We start from the raw sequence: 22,306 nt of genomic DNA, 5'->3' as shown, positions 1-22,306 counted from the left end.
TCTTTTAAAGATCTTTCCAAGATCGTAAACGTGTCTTAATCTTTCTTCGAATCGGGCCGATAATTCATATAATTATCCGTTGGTATAACACTTATTTCTTAAAACGATCATATTGGGAGCGTGCGCGACTGTCACGCAACCTAGTGTCCGCAAGTCTAGCGGCAAGGGAAAACGTCAATTCACTACATCTTATAAAACTACTCCAAAACTAAAAACTACTGAACGGATTTTCATACGACTTTCATCTATCAATAGAGTGATTCTTGAGGAAGGCTTAAGTATATAACTTGTTAAGGTTTTGTGTAAATTGTTTGAAATATAACGATGTTGCCGGAAAAAATCACGCTGGCTAGCAGCTTTAATCGAAAACGCTGCCTAATCCGTTTGAGCTATAACAACATAATGTATGGTGGGGTTGTTTCTCATTCATAGGTCTACAAAAAAGTCCGCGATGATAAATGTCTATCTTTTAAGGATAACTTACTATACATATTCGTAACTTCTAGAAAAAGATCACGTAATATGTGGCATTTGCAAAGCTATTTACATGGATACATTATTAACAATTATCAAAATATATTACGTTAGTTATATTTAGCATTTCATACAGCTTACAATGGTCCCTTACACCATACAATTTAAATGAATATTTCAGGAGTAATCGTAAATCAAAGTTTCATTTCGAGCCATATAATTGTACGAAATGTTAAAGACGCTATCCGCAGTTAGTTCAAATTTTTACCACCTTATGCGCTGGGATCACTTTACTTACCCCCACCATGCACTTCGCACGGTCCCATTTGCTATACAAGTTATAAAGCAAAATATACAAGTGGTATACAAAAAAAACAAAGGCCTGATGGCGACGCCCCTTCCAGTACAAATATATCTCTGTCATATTTTTTGCAACCGTGGGCAAGAAAGAATTTTAGTGTTACATATTGCGAAGCATATTACACACAAAGCTCGGATTAGTGAGATTTTGTTTAAGGAAAAGGAAGACTAAGTAAATAAGCACTTTATTTCTGACCCTACGTATTTGCAGTCCATTTGTTAGGGAGAAAGCTTTTTGCACTCCAAAGAAAGATATGTTGCTTGTTTAACGAATTAGGAGTTTTTAGGGTTCCGTAGCCAAATGGCAAAAAACGGAACACTTATAGATTCGTCATGTCCGTCTGTCTGTACGTTTATGTCACAGCCACTTTTTTCCGAAACTATAAGTGTTATACTGTTCAAACTTGGTAAGTAGATGTATTATATAAACCGCATTAAGATTTTTACACAAAAATAGAAAAAAAAAACAATAAATTTTGGGGGTTCCCCATACTTAGAACTGAAACTCAAAAAATATTTTTTCATCAAACCCATACGTGTGGGGTATCTATGGATAGGTCTTCAAAAATGATATTTAGGTTTCTTCTTTTATTGCATCTCGAACACCTACTGACATAACATATATATATATTTTTTTAATTCCGCTACCTAAAGGTTGTCTGGAACAGATCGCTTTTTAGCGATAAGACCGCCTGTTGTTTACCTCTTCTTTATGTGTTATAATATTTGTACTGTTTCTGTATTGAGGTGTGCAATAAAGTATATTTGTATTGTATTGTATCATTTTTTTCTAAACTGAAATGTTTGCGCGAGACACTTCCAAAGTGGAAAAATGTGTCCCCTGTAACTTCTAAAATAACAGAATGAAAAATCAAAAAAAATATATGATACACATTACCATGCAAACTTCCACCGAAAATTGGTTTGAACGAGATCTAGTAAGTAGTTTTTTTTAATACGTCATAAATGGTACGGAACCCTTCATGGGCGAGTCCGACTCGCACTTGGCCGCTTGTTTATATTTGTGGACATGTTTAGATATTTCATCTGATACCCGCCTGTTGGTAAGTAGCCTATGTACGCCTGCAACTCAAGTGGAGTTAAATGCGAGTGCACCCTCGTTGAACTCTGGCAACCTTACTCACCGGCAACACAACACTATCATATGACTATCAAACCTACTCGCCAGAAATGAGTGCCTTTCATCGCTTGGTTAACAATCTACTATTATTAAACACGAAAGGCAGCACATAGATCAGTTCAACTCAGAACTCCGATTAGAAATGTTTTCTCCAAATCGAAAGCTCAAGATACAATGGTTATGAAAGGGAAAAATATATTTGCTTGAAGATAATTGTAATGAGTTGATGCCAAGTTTCTAATCCTGATAAGTATGCCGGGGGACAAGTTCGGAGTTTAATGACGTCTGCTTTGTGTGGCCTGGATGTGAGAATATTTTAACTACAGATGAGCAAGTTACGAAAAGTTACCAGAAAGTTTGAAAGTTCTCGGAAATTTTAGGAAAATTATACATAACAAAGGAAATTTTCATTTTGGAAACGGGAAATTTCGAATCCTTTACAAAAATATGATAAGTTTCCGAATGTTTCCAGGTGGAAATATTGCAATTTTGGAAGCATATCAATTATTTTAACCCTATAGGTTAGCTGGAGCAATTTTTAACATGCAATAATAACAATTTAAAGTCTTTTTAACGTACACAAAAATACATAGCTGCTACGTAACAACTGTCGTTGCCAATGTTTCGCCATTAGTTCCAGTTTAATCAATCTTTATAATTTCTTGTAGGATTGCAGTAAGAAGGCAACAGTCCTAACACTCTTATAGGTACACTCAAGGTATTAAATAATGACACGGACAAAGTGCCAAAAATATGTACACACTACTTTAATGTATAGGCAATAAGGTCGTGTATACATATTTTTAGCACTTTTGGCACCTTGACTGTACCTAAAATATTTTTTTTTTAGTATTCTCAGGCATTAAAAGCTTTTAAATTAAACCTTAAAGACTGACATACATAAGGATACTGTAATTCCGGTGACCAGTTGGGTTAAGAATCTTGGATTAATCTTAGATTCTACCCTTTCCTGGTTTGGTCAGCTGTCGGATATAAGTCGGAAAGTCACAGGAACACTTAGAACTCTCAATAAACTTATAAAAATTCTGGCGGTAAACACGAAAAAGATGTTAGTGCAGTCCTTAGTGTTGCCGATCATTGATTATGGTAATGTGTGTACTACCAATGTCACTCAAGAATCACTTAATAAACTAAATTGTAAAGTTAATTAAATAATATATATAATAAAACCGGCCAAGAGCATGTCGGGCCACGCTCAGTGTAGGGTTCCGTAGTTACTCTTCCGTCACAATAAGCTAAACTGGAGCTTAAAGTGTAGTAAATGGTACCTTTCACCCGACTTAAACAAATAGGCAAATTTGCATAATCAGTACCTAATTAAAGTAAGTCTTTTTACTATGAAGGGAAAACTTTTTGCGATAACTCAAAAACAGCTAAACTGATCATGTCCGCTATAGTTTTCATTTAATGTCTTTCTTAAGCTCTACTTCCACGATTTTTTTCATATTTTTTTGACCTATGGTTCAAAAGTTAGAGGGGGGGGGACACATTTTTTTTTTCTTTCGGAGCGATTATCTCCGAATATATTCACTTTATCAAAAAATGTTTTTTGAAAACCCCTATTAGTTTTGAAAGACCTTTCCAACGATACCCCACACTCTAGGGTTGAAGCGAAAAAAAAATTCACCCCCACTTTACGTGTAGGGGAGGTACCCTAAAAAAAAAAAAATTTTTAGATTTTATTGTACGACTTTGTTGGCTTTATTGATTTATATATCCATGCCAAATTTCAGCTTTATAGCACTAACGACCACGGAGCAAAGCCTCGGACAGACAGACAGACAGACAGACAGACGGACATGGCGAAACTATAAGGGTTCCGTTTTATGCCATTTGGCTACGGAACCCTAAAAAGTAATCAAATATCGGGAGCTCAATAAAAACAATATAAAAGTTAATCACGGTTTATATCCCGGTCGATTTATGTGTAGTGAAACTAACCGTCAATCATTCAAAACTGTTTAGTAATTGAATGTTGTATATAGCGTTGTTGTAACGCTGGCATTATATTTAACTCAACCAAACAATCGAAAGCTGTGACATATCAATGTCAGTTCGAACACCGATCGTGTTCCGAATGGAGTCGATTAGAATACCGGTGTCTTTGAGAAAGTTACTTAATTTAAGCTCAGGGATGCACCCTTGAAATTAACTGAAATCAAAAAGCTACTGTGTATATTCGAGGGGTTATTCGCGGATGGTCTAAAACGCAAAATGACTAGTGTAATATTTTGCATATATCACTTTATTTTGCATATATCACTTTTAGTCTACATCGCGAACGGTCTAGAACGCAAAATGCCTACATCATTTTCGTCGTTTTATCCTTACGTTAGCGATGTCGACGGAGCCCCGCTGCCGCGGAGCTCCTATTCTGAGGGCCTACCGCGAACCACGTTCGACGTGTTGCCTCTCTGTCGCACTTGTAAATTCGTACGTAAGTGTGACATTTGAAGGTAACTAACAAACCTAACCTACATAATGAAATAAAAAGTGGTCATTTTGCGTTCTAGACCGTTCGCGATGTAGACTAATAGCGATATAGGCAAAATATTACACTAGTCATTTTGCGTTTTAGACCATCCGCGAATAACCGAATATCGAGGCATGACACGAACTATAGTAAGATAACACCTCCGTCGTTTATAAGATTCACGGTATTCTTATCATATACTACGCATGAAATTCGTTCCATCATAAGTTAGTGACATCATTACGAGTAATACGAGTTATGGTTAATTTGCCGCAGGCTACAAGGCTTACTTATATTATAACTTTAGGTGGATAACTTTGCTTATTTAAATTAATGTTAATTAACTTACGTATTAATTTAATATTTACTTTAATGTGTTTGAAACATGTAATGTAGCTTTACAAAATTAAGATATTAAATTAAACGAAGATACTTTTACTTATACGATGTACGTTGATACAACACAGCGTATAAAAGTATATGTGAACGAAGTAAATGCGTTTTATCAAAGAGAATTTGAAATAGAGATGTATTGATCGAAAATGTATTAGGTGTTAATCTTATCTTTATAATGTGTTGACGTGTAATGTATCATGCATATACGAAATAAATATGAATATGAATATGACTATTGTCAAAGAATACTTTGTAGCCACGTAAATTTACTGTCATCTTTCGACACATAATTAAAGCTTTTAGAACGCCATTTGACTTTGATATTTATTATTTTAATGATATGTGTTAAATTTATTAAATATCAAACAGTCTTATAGATCAAAGCCAAAGGTAATAGCAGCATCGTTTTGAGCGATGGCGCCATACTTAGTTAGTGTCCGGTAAGATGGCGCCACTTTTTGATATTTAACAAATGGAACACATATCAGTGAAAACATAAGTACGTATCAAAGTCAAATGGCGTTCTAAAAGTTTTATGTGTGTGGAAAGATGGCTGTAAATTTACGTCGCTACACATTTTCTTTTACAATACACCTCTTTTTCAAATTCTCTTTGGGTTAATTAATACCGTGTGACTTTTTCTTTCGTTCTGATTCACTTCACTTTCATCACTTTGATTTTGATGTCAATATGTCAATCGCTTCGGCATAATATATTCTAGATTTATAGGTTCTTGAAAAAAAAACCTATAATCTTAGTTTTCATTGTGTCAATAACATACTACAAAAAGCGGCCAAGTGCGAGTCGGACTCGCCCATGAAGGGTTCCGTACCATTTATGACGTATTAAAAAAAACTACTTACTAGATCTCGTTCAAACCAATTTCGGTGGAAGTTTGCATGGTAATGTATATCATATATTTTTTTAAGTTTTATCATTCTCTTATTTTAGAAGTTACAGGGGGGGGGACACATTTTATCACTTTGGAAGTGTCTCTCGCGCAAACTATTCAGTTTAGAAAAAAAAAATTAGAAACCTCAATATAATTTTTGAAGACCTACCCCACACGTATGGGTTTGATGAAAAAATAAAATTGTATGGATACTAAGTATGGGGGACCCCCTATATGTATAGTATTTTTTCTATTCTTGTGTGAACATCTTAATGAGGTTCACAGAATACATCTACTTATCAAGTTTCAACAGTACAGTTCTTATAGTTTCGGAAAAAAGTGGCTGTGACATACGAACGGACAGACAGACAGACATGATGAATCCATAAGGCTTCCTTTTTTGCCATTTGGCTAAGGAACCCTAAAAATCATGGAGAATGGAAAATATTTAGAAGTACAAAAGCGTTTTCTCTTTTTCAATTGACGAATCCCTCTAATGAATAGAATCAGGCGTTACTTTGCGGAAATCCATACTAATTAAAACAAAAAATATTACTTTGCTTGTCCGCGAAAAGATAACGTGCTATACTTGGCGCAAAACTAAGTGGCGAGTCAGGTCATAATGCCATCTCTTTCACTCTTGGTTGGTCTTAACAAGGGTAAAGGAGATAGCATTATGATCTCAGTGGCCAGTTAGTTTTGGGGCAAGTATAGTCAATCAGTGCTAACCCTCGAGGCCTCGAGCAACACAGGGAGACGGCATTCATACTATTTCCCCTGTGCCAAAGCACTGGCACAACTGTGCCTATGGCGGTGCATTGTGACTCGTCTGTACACAAAAATAGATCGAGGTGTGCAAGATTTGTCTATGACGTGTGTCATTTTCTATGTATTTGTGTCGTCATTACAGATTGGATTTTGTATGTAGTGAGTGAGAAGTGCGACTGTGTGGACGTTTCCCCCCGCAAACAATGGCAGAAAGATTTGTACGGTAAGATATCGCTTGGGCTCCTCCCTTCCGACGTGTCGGAAGCCGGTGTTGCTCGAAGGTGCTAACCCGTTATACTTACTTGCGTATTTTTACATGCAATTAATAATAATGTAAACAATAATATAATTTACTCAAAGAAAACTATTGAAATATACGAAATACTTTTTAATCAAAAATAAATGTACAATAAATCAAATTACATTGCTAAACGAAATGTCATGTGTCGAAGCCGAAGTCTAAATCGCAAAAGACCCGGTCCCCGGCTCTGCAGCGGTATTTATGCAGGTGGAGGGGCGCCACCACCACCAAGTCGGCCGCGCAGCAGGTAGAATCTTGGCGTGAACTCGGGGTTGCCAACACGGCCGTTCTGCAATGTGTCAGCCCCTGACACCACCACGATCCATCCAGGGTCCTATAATGTGCGAAATTACATAGAATTAAAATGTGTTATATTTAAGTATATTGTTTTTTTTTTCTCCCAGTAATTATTTCAACTGGTTTGTTCGACATGAGATGTACATGATAGAAGTCTTACTTTTTATCAAGTGTTGGCCACTTAGTACCAGACAATTAATATATATTAAATAAGTTCTGAATAATAATCACTCGCACTTATTTACTTCAAGAGACCGAGTTAAATTATATTCGAACCCATTCATTCTCATTATAAAGTCACTTGCACTTAACGAGCGAAAAGCTTCACTTAAGCGTTCCAAGTTCACCTCATAACAAGTCTTCTTTGTCTGTGGAACAACACATAAAAATTTGTTATCAAGAGCCAAAATCGCTAAAAAAAAAAACATATATTAGCACATATTTAGGTATGTGACAAAGCTTTTAATATAACATTAATACTAATTACGGGTTTTTTTATTATCTTTGCCAACACGAAATAATAACAAAAGACTTACATTTAATCTGAAGGCCAATCTCCTATTCGAATCCACGGCTTCATGTTTTCCGCTGCGGCTGTGCCCGAATAGAGCTTAGTACTTCGTTCCGAGCCTCGCATATCCGTCACCTCGTATCTGTCATTCCCTAGGACGCTCTTGACTTGAAATGGTCCCTTATAAGTTGGCATCAGCTTTCTACTTTGACCATCGTTATTTTTGCTTTGATTTTTCAGCAAAATAAGATCACCCACCGAATACTTGCACGCTTGAACTCGTGATTCATCGAACCGCTTCTTCTGATATAATGCATCGGCTTTAATATTTTCATCGACCTTTTTACGCAAGTCAGAAACATCAGTTAATACCCCGTTATCAAGCTCGGATGTCAATAAATTATCGCTAGCTGTTCTTACGCGATATCCTAAGAACACTTCACTTGGTACTGCTTTGGTGGTTTTATGTATAGTGCTGTTGAGTCCCTGTTGTAATACTTTAACATATTGGTCCCAACGATCGTCATCCGTATTAGCGCCTAACGTCCTCATAGCATCTAAAATGGTTTTATTAAAACGCTCCGCCTGACCGTTTCCACGTGGCATTCCTGTAGCTACTGTATGACGCCGAATGTTATTACTATGGCAATATTGTGTAAACTCACTAGACGTAAACCCTGTACCCGCATCCGTGATCACGCGCCTTGGATATCCAAACGTTTTAGACATAAGTTCTAATTCTTTAATGACGTGAGCAGAGTTTGTTGTTTTCACGGCATAAATGAATACAAACTTTGTAAACGCGTCAACCATCACTAATAAATACCTATTTTTTTGTTTTGTCTCCACAAATGGACCTAAGTGATCCATATGTAATGTATGATACGGCTGAGCATGCTTAGGTAAAGGAAACAGTTCACCCTCTTTTGGCCCACCTTTGTTTTTGAAATACAAACAATTTATACAGTTTTTGATATATTTCTTAACTGTATATCTCACTCGTGGGAACCAATAAAGATGGTTGATGCGTTCGACAGTCTTGTCAACTGAAAAATGGCCCAGATCGTCATGCGTGCTTCTTAGGATTTGCCAGATACATTTTTTTGGCACCACCCATTTCCGACCTCGGGGCGTTCTTCGGTAGACTTTATTACCTAAAAGCTCATAATTATTAAAAATGTCCCTATTGTCTTCGGCTTGTCCTGACTCTAGTATCTTTTTGATTTTTACTAACTCAGGGTCTTGTAATTGAACAGACAGCATCCAGTCAGCTTCTGTTATTGAAAGAACGACCTCACATTCAGGTTTTTCACCGGATGGCACGGGGTTCCGACTCAACGCATCCACGTGTTGCATACGTGCACCTTCTCGATGTTGTATCTCAAATGAGTATTCTTGCGTTGATAACACCCATCGTGCAATCCGAGGAATGATTTCCTTTTTAGTGAGTGCATACCGAACCGCGTTACAATCTGTCACAATTTTGAACGGGGACCCTAACAGATATAGCCTAAATTTTTGTAGTGAAGCAACGATTGCAAGCAACTCTAATTCGAACGAGTGGTAACGTTTTTCGTCTTGTGTGGTCTGTCTACTGTAGTAATGGACGGGTTTTTCACCTTCTTCCGTTATTTGCATAAGGATTCCGGCGATACCCTCTCTACTCGCATCAGTATACAGTACGTGATCTTTTGACGGATCGAAAATCGTCAATACATTATTAGAAAGTAACTTCTCCTTTAACATCTGAAATGCGCGCTCGTGTGTGTCTTCCCACGCCCAAGTACTATCTTTTTTAAGCAACTTCGTTAGTGGTGATGAAATCATGGCACAATTTTTTATAAATTTGCGGAAGTAACTGATTAACCCCAAAAACTGACGTAATTGATGCACAGTCCTGGGCGTTGGAAAACACTTCACTGCCTCTAATTTGCTATCGTTTGGCATCACTTTATTCGGTTTGATCTTATACCCCAAAAATTCTATTTCTGATTTGAAAAAATGGCATTTCTTTAAATTTAGTGTTAAGCCATTGTCACGAAATATGTTAAGTACCTGCTCTAGCAATTTTATGTTTTCGTCTACCGTTCGGGTTACCAAATAAACGTCATCGAGATAAACGATCACGTTGCCAAAGCGCAGATTACCTAGCACCTTATTCATCATCTGCTGGAAGCAAGACGGTGCATTTACTAGGCCGAACGGGAGACGTAAAAAATTGTAGTGCCCATCCTCGGTAATAAACCCGCTTTTAGGTACTGAATCGGCACTTAGAGGTATTTGGTAATAGCCACTTTTCAGATCAAGACTCGTGAAACACTCGCTACCCTGAAGCCTATCTACCAGATCCTCGATGCGAGGCATAGGGTACTTATCGGTTACTGTCACTTTATTCAATGCGCGGTAATCCACGCATAGCCTTTTCTCCCCGTTTTTCTTATTAACGAGAAGTGCGGGCGAAGCGTAAGGGGAATCACTATTGCAAATGATTTCATTAGCTAGTAGTTCCTCAACCATATCCCGAATGATTTGTCTATCCGAAGGAGAGGACCTAAAAGGTCTACTTTGTACGGGACGCGGATCTGACACGGTTATTATCATTTCATGGTTCTTTACTTTGCCTAGTTCGCTTAAATTCCTTGCCACGCAATCACTGTACTTACTAAATAGACTAAGTAATTCAGCGTGATTCGAGTCTGCGTCAATTTCAGTTTCATTAATTATCTTACAAAACTCATCATATTGTTTTGCATAGTTAAATTGTAATACGTTACCAATCCGTGAATACATTAAGTCAGGGTGCTCCGTCACATTTCGCCCTATTAAGATATCACATCCTTCTAAATCATCGATTATGTAAAAATTAACATTTTCCAAATGCACTGAATCGAGTTTTAAGCTTGCATTCAACATGTACTTAACCGGTTTTGTGGTACCTTTTTGAAACCCCTGTAAGAAAACAGGCGATGTGAGATGGTCGTATTTTAAGCTGTGTTTTTGGGCCAAAGATTCGGAAATAAGAGAACAACTAGCCCCTGGGTCTATAAATGCGTCATGGATAACGACATTGTCTAAAACAATCTGTTTGACAAACTTATCTCGGGCATTCGAGGATGACACGAATTTAACCTCTTGTTTATCTACCTTTGATTCAGTTTTTAACCCCTTTTTATGGAAACAGGCGGATTCAAGGTGGCCCCTTTTACTGCAAAAATCGCATTTCACATCGCACTGACTTCTTTTATGATTACCTCCGCAAGTAAAACATTTAATCACCCGTCGCGTTTGAGAATGTGTACCGCTTTCATCAACACTAACGGAATGTGACGACGCAGCCTGACCCACGGTTCCACTCGAAGGTATCTTGGTGGAAATATTAGGCACGGTAGACTGAGATTGACTCGACTTCGAAGGTATGTTAGAATTAGATTTTTTTATCTTATATGTACGACTATGCAAGAAGCTAGCTAATTGATCGCATGAGCCGAAGCTGTTTGTTTCGATATTTCCGTCTCCTATATTTCCTAGTATAATCGATATAACATCTTGATCCGAAAAGTTCAAACGCAAACGGTCGATTCTACACTTTTGGTCAAAATAAAATTCATACAAGGATTGATTTTCGCGTGGTTTTTGTTCTACCACCTCTTTTAATAACTCAAACATATTTCTCTGAATCCTAAAGCTCGCGGATAGCTTACTATGCCAATCGGCCCATCTCCACGACGGCCATTGTTTATCAGTACGCAACAGGGAATCATACCACACCTTGGCAGAGCCTTTAAGTTTATTTAATGCTTGATACCGGGTTATTTCGTCTGACCAATCAAACGTCTTTGCGTACGATTTAATAATACTAAGCCATGCGTCAATATCATCTTTAAGCGGGTCGAATTCGGGTATGATATTATTTAGGGTATTTGAATTTGTGTGACTCACTGTTTCGGATCCATTTCTTGCCTTTTGTGTCGAACGATTCCTCGCCTTACTTGTCGAGCGCGATGCCTTCTTGCGTCTGGGAGGCGGAGGTGACGGAGTTCTGGTGCTTTCGCTGTCGTAAGATGAGCTACTAGAACTGCTGGCAGCACGAGCACTTTTACGCTTACGGCTTCTTCGAGAATTACCCATACCGCGTGAATACTTTACCACTTCTGATGTAAACAATAATATAATTTACTCAAAGAAAACTATTGAAATATACGAAATACTTTTTAATCAAAAATAAATGTACAATAAATCAAATTACATTGCTAAACGAAATGTCATGTGTCGAAGCCGAAGTCTAAATCGCAAAAGACCCGGTCCCCGGCTCTGCAGCGGTATTTATGCAGGTGGAGGGGCGCCACCACCACCAAGTCGGCCGCGCAGCAGGTAGAATCTTGGCGTGAACTCGGGGTTGCCAACAATAAATTTCTTTATTTCCAGACTTTTGTTGTCCATAGACTTATTAGTATTACACGAACTTACAACCATGTTAGTAACAATACAATATGTGAATTAAAATTAAACTTACATATACTTATAAATATTACGACCGGTTTGGCCTAGTGGGTAGTGACCCTGCCTACGAAGCTGATGGTCCCGGGTTCAAATCTTGGTAAGGGCATGTATTCGTGTGATGAGCATGGATATTCAAAGTCAAAGTCAAAATATTCTTTATTCAAATAGGCTTTTAAATCGTCAAATTTTACAAATAGCATCTTAATCTAAATATCAGAGCAATTTATTGATGCAGTTATTATTGTTCTAAAAAAACATTGAACTATTATAGATATGGTAAACTTAATAATAAGAATTTCACAAAAGGATCGTCAAACATCAAAATTGTATAAAAATACTAGTCTAGAACCTTTCTAGAATAAAATCTATTTGTTCCTGAGTCATGGGTGTTTTCTATGTGTTTAAGTATTTGTTCAAGTTAATTAATGCTTTTAGTTGTTTACGCCATCTACTATGTATTCACTATAATTATAAAGTCCTAATTTTGCATGTGAACCTATCTATCTTATGTATTAAAACTCATTACCGCGAACAGATGGCGTTACGGGTTCTAAATGTCATCGAGTATAGTTGTTTACTTTAATAAATTGTCTTGCACTACCTATCTGCATGAACGCTGCAGTTTTAATTCTCCCACAACTCTCATCGAACGGTACAAAAGTGGTCCTTACCGAACGGATATAAGAACTATTTTAGTGTGACAGCGAAATTAACCTCAAATGTTGTTCACGTTTTAACGAATTTAAATGGATTAATGAAGAAATTTAAGTGAAAAAACTGTATAATAAGTGATAAATAGACTTGATAAGTGTATACAAACGTTGGTGTGCGTATATCTTCATTATGGAAGACTATATAAAGGAACAAGAAAACGTGTACGCGTTGTTGGTGAAAGCTATTTCTAATTACAAGAAATCACCGAAACAAAGATTAACTAGTGGTTATGTACAGTTACGGATGGAAATATTGACCGAATATTGGACTCGGTTTCACAGCAATCACATGGAAATGTTGAAATTAGTATCTAAAAAAGATCGCGGACAGTATGAATATTTCACAAAAGATTATTTTATGGAAGTCGAAGAACAATACATCGAGTTACGGTCAGATATGATGGATTTGTTATTGAAGTTAAATTCACGAAGCGGAGAAAGTGCATCGAGTTCACATAACCCTCCAAATGCCACTAGTATGAGTGATGAAGTTCGTCTGCCGAAAATTAATATCCCACAGTACTCTGGCAGTTATCACGAATGGACTTCGTTTCACGATATGTACACATCGCTAATACACAATAAAACCACACTCAATAAAGTGCAAAAAATGCATTATTTAAAAAGTTGTTTATCGGGTGAGGCGGAACAGTTACTTAAGCATATACCTATCAGTGAGAGTAATTACGACATGGCATGGAATGTTTTATTAAAAAGATACAACAATAAACGAATAATTGTTAACACAATTTTGACACGATCAGTAAATCAACGAAAATTAGCTACGGGAACATCGAAAGGGTTACGAGATTTGTTAGACACCACAAGTGAATGTTTGAATAAATTGAAGAATCAAGATATACAAGTTGATACATGGGATACACTGGTAATTCATTTAATTGTAAATAAATTAGACTCGGAGTCACATAAAGAATGGGAACTCGAGCTCGGGTCCCTAGATATCAGTGAATTACCAACACTAAACATGTTAACCAAGTTCCTGGAAAAAAGATTTCGTGTTTTGGAAATGATACAAGCTCCGTCGTCGACTGCACCTGTAAATAAAAGAAGTTTTCATATAAATAAAAGCGAACAAAAATGCATTTTTTGTAACCAAGACCACCTATTATACACTTGTAAGGAATTTACGAAACTTGCAGTAGAAAAGAGAGTGGAATATGTGCAAGGCTGGCGGCTTTGTTTTAATTGCCTAGTACCGGGGCATTCAGTTAAGTTCTGCAAACATCGATCTTCTTGCCGCCAATGTGGGAGAAAACACCACTCTCTGCTGCATAGCACGTGGAACCCTCAGTCTCAGACCTCTGCGCCGGTTCCGGAGTCATCAGCGCCGCTTTTAGAGAATAAAGAAGATATCAAGGAAGAAAAAGAAGATAAAAATAAAAAGATAATTATATCTCACCTCACTACGGGGAGTCACGCGCGGCTGATGCCAACTGCATTAGTGCAAGTATACGCTGAGAACGGAGAAAAACACTTGATGAGAGCGCTGTTGGATCCATGCTCACAAGAGTCTTTTGTAACTGAGGCCGCGGCACAAAGGCTTCGTTTACGACGTACCTCAGTCAGTGGGCATGTAACAGGGGTTGAGAAGATGAAGACTACCCTTAAGTATGTAACTGAAATAGAGTTCTCATCAAGAATCGAGCTGAAAATGAAAATGAAAGCAACTACATACGTTGTTCATCACATCACCGACATTATGCCGGAGAATGAAGTGAAGATGGAAAACTGGAAACATGTCGAGAAGTTGTGCCTCGCAGATCCAACTTGTCACACTCCAGGTCACATCGACTTGCTTTTAGGAGTCGAAATTTGGAGCGAAGTTATTAAACCTGGAGTGATCAATGGCCCCTCAGGAACACCTATAGCACAAGACAGTCACCTGGGGTGGATAATTTGCGGGAATGTGAGGACAGAGCACACTGCCACAAAAAACATCGTCAGCATGCATCTTAATGTTGATCTTAATAACATGCTGAAGAAGTTCTGGGAGTTAGAAACCATAGAAGAAGAAAGCCATACACTAACCTCAGACGAAAAGAAGGCAGAAGACATTTATGAGAAGACGCACAAAAGAAGAGAAGATGGTCGTTACGTGGTCAGGCTGCCATTTAGAGAAGATACACCTGTTTTACCACGTGACTCACGAGAGATAGCAGTGAAGAGATGGATGTCGCTAGAAAGAAGATTAGATAAGAATCCAAAATTGAAAGATGATTACAACGACGTCTTAAAAGAGTACCTAGAACTACAACACATGAAGAAAGTAGATAGTAGCATTACTCATAGGCCCTACTCTTCAACAAGATTTACGCGATATACTGCTGAGATGGAGAACACACAAAATCGCATATGTCGCAGACATCATTAAAATGTATCGGCAGATTGAAGTTGATGAGGCAGATACAAATTATCAAAGCATCGTTTGGAGAACCGATACTAAAAAACCAATAGAAGATTACAAATTACTTACCGTTACCTTCGGGACCTCTTGCGCTCCCTACTTGGCCATCAAAACCTTACGTCAAGTTGCTATAGATGAGGGTCAAGAGTATCCTGAAGCACAGCGTATCATATTGGAAGATTTCTACATGGACGACGTTCTGTCGGGGCATGAAACAGAAGAGCAAGCTAAAAGAAATCAGAAAGAAATTACAGCAATTCTCAAAAAGGGTGGGTTTGAACTTCAAAAGTGGAGTTCAAATAGTGAAGCATTCATGCAAGAGATTGAACCTGTAAAACGATCTACAAAGGCCCAAAGAGAAGTAGATGGAAGAGACAGTATTAAGACTTTGGGTATAATTTGGAACACTAAAGAAGACAAATTGCAAATTACGAATAATTTGAAAGACTTACCTGAACAACCAGTCACGAAGCGGAATGTTTTAGCAGATATAGCATCATTATTTGATCCGATGGGTTGGCTGGCGCCTGCAGTAGTCATCGCTAAAACATTCATGCAGAAATTATGGCAATTAGGTGTTGGTTGGGATGAAGAACTCGCAGCTAAAGTGAAGGAAGAGTGGATGAAGTTTAGAAATGAGATTCCTGCACTGACAGAAGTAAAGATAAATCGCTGGGTACATACAAATGCAGACAGAAGTTCGATTGAGGTTCATGGATTTTCTGATGCCTCGATGAGCGCTTACGCAGCAGTAATATACATCCGAGCCATCGACACAGACGGGCAAGTACAAGTATCTCTACTCACGGCTAAAACGAAAACAGCCCCTTTGAAGCAAATATCCATGCCAAGATTAGAGATGTGCGCAGCTGTTCTGCTTTGTAGACTCCTGAAACACGTTGTAAGCATATTAAAAGTTCAAAAACATCAAGTATTTGCCTGGTCGGACTCACAAGTTGTTCTGTCATGGATAAAAGGAGACCCAGGTCGATGGACTCCTTTTGTAAAAAATCGAGTCACTGAAATTAACAAAATGAATGAGATAAACGGGTGGTACTACGTCAATACTAAACACAATCCTGCAGACCCAGCCTCACGAGGAGTTATGCCAAAAAAGCTCTTGGAAAATACACTCTGGTGGGATGGACCGGCGTTTCTCAAAGAGCCAGCCCTTGAACTGCCGGGAACAGTAGTACCTGAAACAGACTTAGAATGCAGAAAAGTTATTAAAACATTGGTTACTACAACTAAAGAAAAGGAAGAGGATTTAATACTTACCTTGATTGCTAAATACTCGTCGCTGGGGAAACTGGTGAGAATAATCGCATACTGTCGAAGATGGATGCTGCATCTGAAAAGAAAGAGAGAAAATAAAGATCACTTACCAACTTACCTGACGACTAAAGAGAGAGATGAAGCACTTACCATTTGCTTAAGACGAACCCAGGAAATCGAATTTCAAGAAGAAATTGATGATTTAAAGAGTAAGAAACAGCTGAAAAGAAAAAGTCGATTGTTGTCACTCGCCCCCTTTTTAGATCCAAAGGGTGTGTTGAGAGTAGGCGGCCGACTTCGCCATGCTGATTTAGAAGCCCAACAGAAGCACCCCATTATAATCACGAAGGACAATGCTCTGTTACCTCTTCTTCTAGCAGAAGCACACAGCAGCACTCTTCATGGCGGTCCACAGTTGATGGTGATGTATCTTCGATCCAAATACTGGCTAATCAACATGACTAATAAAATAAAGAAATATGTACGCAACTGCATCGTTTGTATCCGGCAGAGAGGAGAAACTAGCAATCAGCTAATGGGAGATCTACCTGCTATAAGAGTAAAACCCGCAAAGCCTTTTCTGATCAGCGGAGTAGATTTTGCAGGACCTATAAATGTGCGGATGAGCAAAGGCCGTGGAGCAAAATCCACTAAGGCGTACATATCTCTTTTTGTCTGCATGGTGACCAGAGCGTTTCACATCGAACTCGTGAGTAGTTTAAGTACAGAGGCATTTCTAGCGGCTTTAAGGCGATTCGTATCTAGACGACGACGATGCGCAGAGATGTGGAGCGACCATGGCACAAATTTCATTGGAGCCAAGAAGGACTTGATAGCCATGTGGCGCCAAGGTCAAGCAAGAATCCCAGATGAGTTTGCAGCCCAGTTAGATAATATGAGGATTACATGGAAATATATCCCTCCTGCAGCTCCTAATTTTGGTGGTATATGGGAGGCCGGCGTAAAATCAATCAAATACCATATGAAAAGGGTAATAGGAAACTCAACCCTCACCTTTGAAGAATTGACGACGTTACTCGCCCAGATTGAAGGATGCCTCAATTCTCGGCCTTTATACCCTCTCAATGACGATCCGGACTCATTACAACCATTAACCCCAGGTCATTTTCTGACCACTGAACAGATTGTTAGTATCCCTGATGATGACTATACGGACTCTAAGATTCACCAGCTATCTAGATGGCAGCTTACGCAAAAGATGTTGCAAGATTTTTGGAGACAATGGCAGAAGGAGTTCTTAACCCGTCTTCAGCAACGTCCTAAATGGAACCGCGTAACCAAAGATCTGGACATAGGCGATCTGGTATTGGTCAAAGATCAACGACTCCCGCCTGGAAGCTGGCCAATGGGCCGTGTTATAGGGAAGCATCCAGGACCTGATGGCTTAACTCGGACATATGAAATACGGACAATTTCTGGTGTTATTCAAAGATCTATAACTAAATTATGTGTTTTACCTTGTGTAAAGGACTCCGTCCTTTCCGGGGGAGTATGTTCAAGTTAATTAATGCTTTTAGTTGTTTACGCCATCTACTATGTATTCACTATAATTATAAAGTCCTAATTTTGCATGTGAACCTATCTATCTTATGTATTAAAACTCATTACCGCGAACAGATGGCGTTACGGGTTCTAAATGTCATCGAGTATAGTTGTTTACTTTAATAAATTGTCTTGCACTACCTATCTGCATGAACGCTGCAGTTTTAATTCTCCCACAACTCTCATCGAACGGTACAGTATTTATAAATATTTATATATTATATATATCGTTGTCTAAGTACCCTCAACACAAGCCTTATTGAGCTTACTGTGGGACTTAGTGATTTTATTTATTTATTACATCTGGACTCTAAATGAATAGAGTTCCAGTGTTTCATAATTTTACTGGCCGGATCCGTCATAACAGCGTTCACGAGACTGTTCGGACCAGGGATCGGAACCGGTTTTTTGCAAAAGGGAGAATCAACTTTTTAGCGTCACTCGTTGCCATGGTTACGATTAGTTGTCCAGGGGACAAAAGTTCATTGAAATACTGATTTTATGGTACTTAAATGTATCAAACTTGCGTTTTTGTGGTCGTTATAACCAATGTCCATAATAGGCCCCCTACTAAGCATGTTAATAGAACGGCATACAACGTCTCTTCCAACAAACTGTGCCACTTTTGTCCCTTGGACAACGGGACAGGATAACAAAACAAAAAAAGTTGATTCACCCAAAAACATCGAAATAACCATATATTTCGGTTTATTTTATACTCAAAATGTAGGACTCAGTTGTGTTATTAGATATCGACATTGTATTATTAGATTGCCCGATTAGGAATGAAATAATTAACAAAGAACGAAAAAATACCGTTTTCGTTCCCGTACAAAAAATACCGGTTTCCGATCCCTGGTTCGGACTGCCACACATGCGACGCATGAGGGAAGCAACTCTTTTACGCACAATCGCACTGAAGCCGTATTAATTAATGTTCCCGCCTTCCCTCTTAAATCGTTTACTTCCACGGTTTTGTTAATAACTTGTAAATTTGGCTTATTTTCTGATCTAATTCTAATCTTTAAAGCGTTAATTATAACTTCGTCAGTTAGAAAACTAATTACACTGAATTAATTCGACGAAGTGTTTCATGCTCAGAGTTGGAACCAATTAAATACGAGTCGTTTGAAATGTAAGTAACTTTTAAATTGAATATTTGGTATACATATAAATATATAATGGGAAAGACCTTATATTTTTATGAATATAAAACTACCGAATGCCGTACCGTAAAACGGGGTGACTTTAAAATACAGGGGTGGCTAGAAATTCTCGTTTTATGCCATACGGCCCGATTCGAAGAATGATTAAGACACGTTTAAAATCTTGAAAAGATCGATAACTAAACGACATGTCAGAATTAACGTTTATTTCGATTCCGCTGTGATCCCAATAAGATCTATGTACGATATTTCTAACGTCAAAGTGACATTGGTTGCCCGAATCGAGCTGCTTCTGTCAATTATCACATTGAGTGCCGAGAACCCGCGTTTGTAGTCGCTTTCCTTTACAAAGCGGGAAAACGCTAGAATTGGCTACGAGTGTAGCGCTACGAAAACGTTGGCAATGAATGCGTTATATGACATACAAACGATATCTAAATGAGAACTTATCTAAACCAGAACTTATCGTTATCGTATGTCATTCTTCGAATCGGGCCGTTAGTATATTTATGCGGGAATTATGAACTCACAGTAATCTTACTAGTTACAATAATTTAATTTTAAGTCCGTTTTAAAACTATAAAAGTAACTCTATATTTTCTTGCAGTAAACTCATTTCAATGCACCTATTGTTAACGATGTTATACGACAAAGTATAATAAGAGCACATAATAATCAATTTACCTACCTATATGATTCGTGTTGCATTTTAATTAAGAAAAAAACTGTTTTGGATCGCATAAACTCCATATAAAAAAAATATCGCTACAAAAGTGTACTTTTTTCCTTCTAACCCTTTCAGATTTCCGTAGCAGTCTGTCGCATGCATGGCATGCATGCATGATTTATGTATGCATGCCAAATTGCAGTTTTCTATCACTAACGATCACGGAGCAAAGCCGCGGACGGACGGTCAGACGGACATAGCGAACCTATGTGTTCCTAGTTGACTACGTAAAATTTTGAATTCCACGCCTTTTTTCACCAGGTAGGTAAACGTAATCCCTTTAAAAAGTGGCTGTGACATAATCGGACAGACAGACGGACATGACGAATCTATAAGGGTTCCGTTTTTTTCCATTTGGCTACGGAACCCTAAAAATGCGAGAGCAACTCAAAACAATCGGCAATCGTTCGCTCTCGCTTCCTTAGCTACTACACTCACGTTATGTGCGACGCGATGGAGAGGCTGGTTGTTCAGGGCAGACTGGATGGCACAAAACCCCGATTGAGGCCCTCAATGCGATGGACCGACCAAGTGAAAGCTCTCACCGGGTCACCTTTGAATCTGTGCGTGCGGCAGGCAATAAATAGAGAAGCAGGGCGGGCATGGCTGAATCTCTTCAAGGCCAGAGTAAATAGGTATCTCATAGGTAAGCGTGCTCCACCGTAGACCGCATCATCACTTACCACCAGGTGTGATCATGGTCAAACGCCTGCCTATCCTCCATAAAAAAAAAATCTGCGAAAAAGGCCGTACAACGACCGCAATGACCACGACTACTCTGACAAGAGTATACGACTAAGAAGAAGAGAATTCAAAACATAACATACAAACGTAGCTACGCTCTCATTTTAATACGACTAGCTAGATTGCTCTGAAACTTTGTACTTACAATAGGATAAGGTATATCTATGCCTGTAATTAGTTTATGTAGCTTCAGATACCATTGTTACTGTTACGAATCGTTCAAAAATGGACTCATTTTTTTAGGGTTCCGTAGCCAAATGGCAAAAAACGGAACCCTTATAGATTCGTCATGTCCGTCTGTCTGTCCGATTATGTCACCGCCACTTTTTTCCGAAACTATAAGAGCTATACTGTTCAAACTTGGTAAGTAGATGTATTCTATGAACCGCATTAGGATTTTTACACAAAAATAGAAAAAAAACAATAAATTTTGGGGGTTCCCCATACTTAGAACTGAAACTCAAAAAATCGTTTTTCATCAAACCCATACGTGTGGGGTATCTATGGATAGGTCTTTAAAAATGATATTGAGGTTTCTAATATAATTTTTTTCTAAACTGAATAGTTTGCGCGAGACCCACTTCCAAAGTGGTAAAATGTGTGCCCCCCTCCCCCCGTAATTTCTAAAATAACAGAATGAAAAATCTAAAAAAAATATATGATATACATTGCCATGCAAACTACCACCGAAAATTGGTTTGAACGAGATCTAGTAAGTAGTTTTTTTTAATACGTCTTAAAATTTAAAAAAAAAAAAATTTTTTATACGTGTTGGGTATCTATGGATAGGTCTTCAAAAATGATATTTAGGTTTCTCATATCATTTTTTTCTAAACTGAATAGTTTGCGCGAGAGACGCTTCCAAAGTGAAAAAAAAGTGTGTCCCCCCCTGTAACTTCTAAAATAACAGAATGAAAAATCTAAAAAAAATATATGATATACATTGCCATGCAAACTACCACCGAAAATTAGTTTGAACGAAATCTAGTAAGTAGTTCTTTTTTATTACGTCATAAATGTACGGAACCCTTCATGGGCGAGTCCGACTCGCACTTGGCCGCTTTTGATCCTTCGTTCGTTGGGTTAAGTCATTAATGTTTGCAATTAAATATCAATCATTTTTTATATAATTTAATTAAAGTATCAAAATATTCTTATAATTAATTTCATTCAGATTGCATATTTTTTTAATTAAAATATTCAATGAAATGTTTAATTCAATCGTTGTTCAATGTCTCTATGTTCTAATTTAAATATGGCAATTTTGTGTTCAAAACTTTGACAGTTTTTTTTTTTTTTATTAAAAACCGATCGGCGATTGGCTCTAGTCACACCTGATGGAAAGTGAAGACAGGGTTTATAGAGCTTTTAAAACTTACCGGTGGTTATCCGATTCCCCAACGACTATTCACTTTGCCACTTTTTGTATTTTTGTAATTTTGGAAGTAAACCAGCGTCTATACTACAGTCCACTCTTATTTATTTTTATTTAATACGTATATACATCGAATTTAAGTTTTGCATACAAAACTTGTTTTTGCTCTATTTCATTTGCTTTA

The 22,306-nt window shown here is 37.9% G+C and overlaps 1 protein-coding gene and 1 long non-coding RNA gene across 2 annotated transcripts in view; one reads left to right on the top strand and one right to left on the bottom strand.

Moving 5' to 3' along the window:
• Nucleotides 1–20,952, top strand: part of LOC133529557 (uncharacterized) — a 469,399-nt gene extending 448,447 nt beyond the window's left edge. Inside the window, exon 2 of the long non-coding RNA XR_009801160.1 lies at nucleotides 20,865–20,952. This is a non-coding gene — a long non-coding RNA (uncharacterized LOC133529557). The remainder of the gene's footprint in view (nucleotides 1–20,864) is intronic.
• LOC133529539 (uncharacterized) overlaps nucleotides 1–22,306 on the bottom strand; it is a 408,510-nt gene that overhangs the window by 351,536 nt on the left and 34,668 nt on the right. The window lies entirely within an intron of this gene.

The sequence above is a fragment of the Cydia pomonella genome, chromosome 21, assembly GCF_033807575.1.
Source record: "Cydia pomonella isolate Wapato2018A chromosome 21, ilCydPomo1, whole genome shotgun sequence".
Lineage (NCBI taxonomy): Eukaryota > Metazoa > Arthropoda > Insecta > Lepidoptera > Tortricidae > Cydia > Cydia pomonella.
This window is presented reverse-complemented; position numbering and strand designations above follow the sequence as displayed.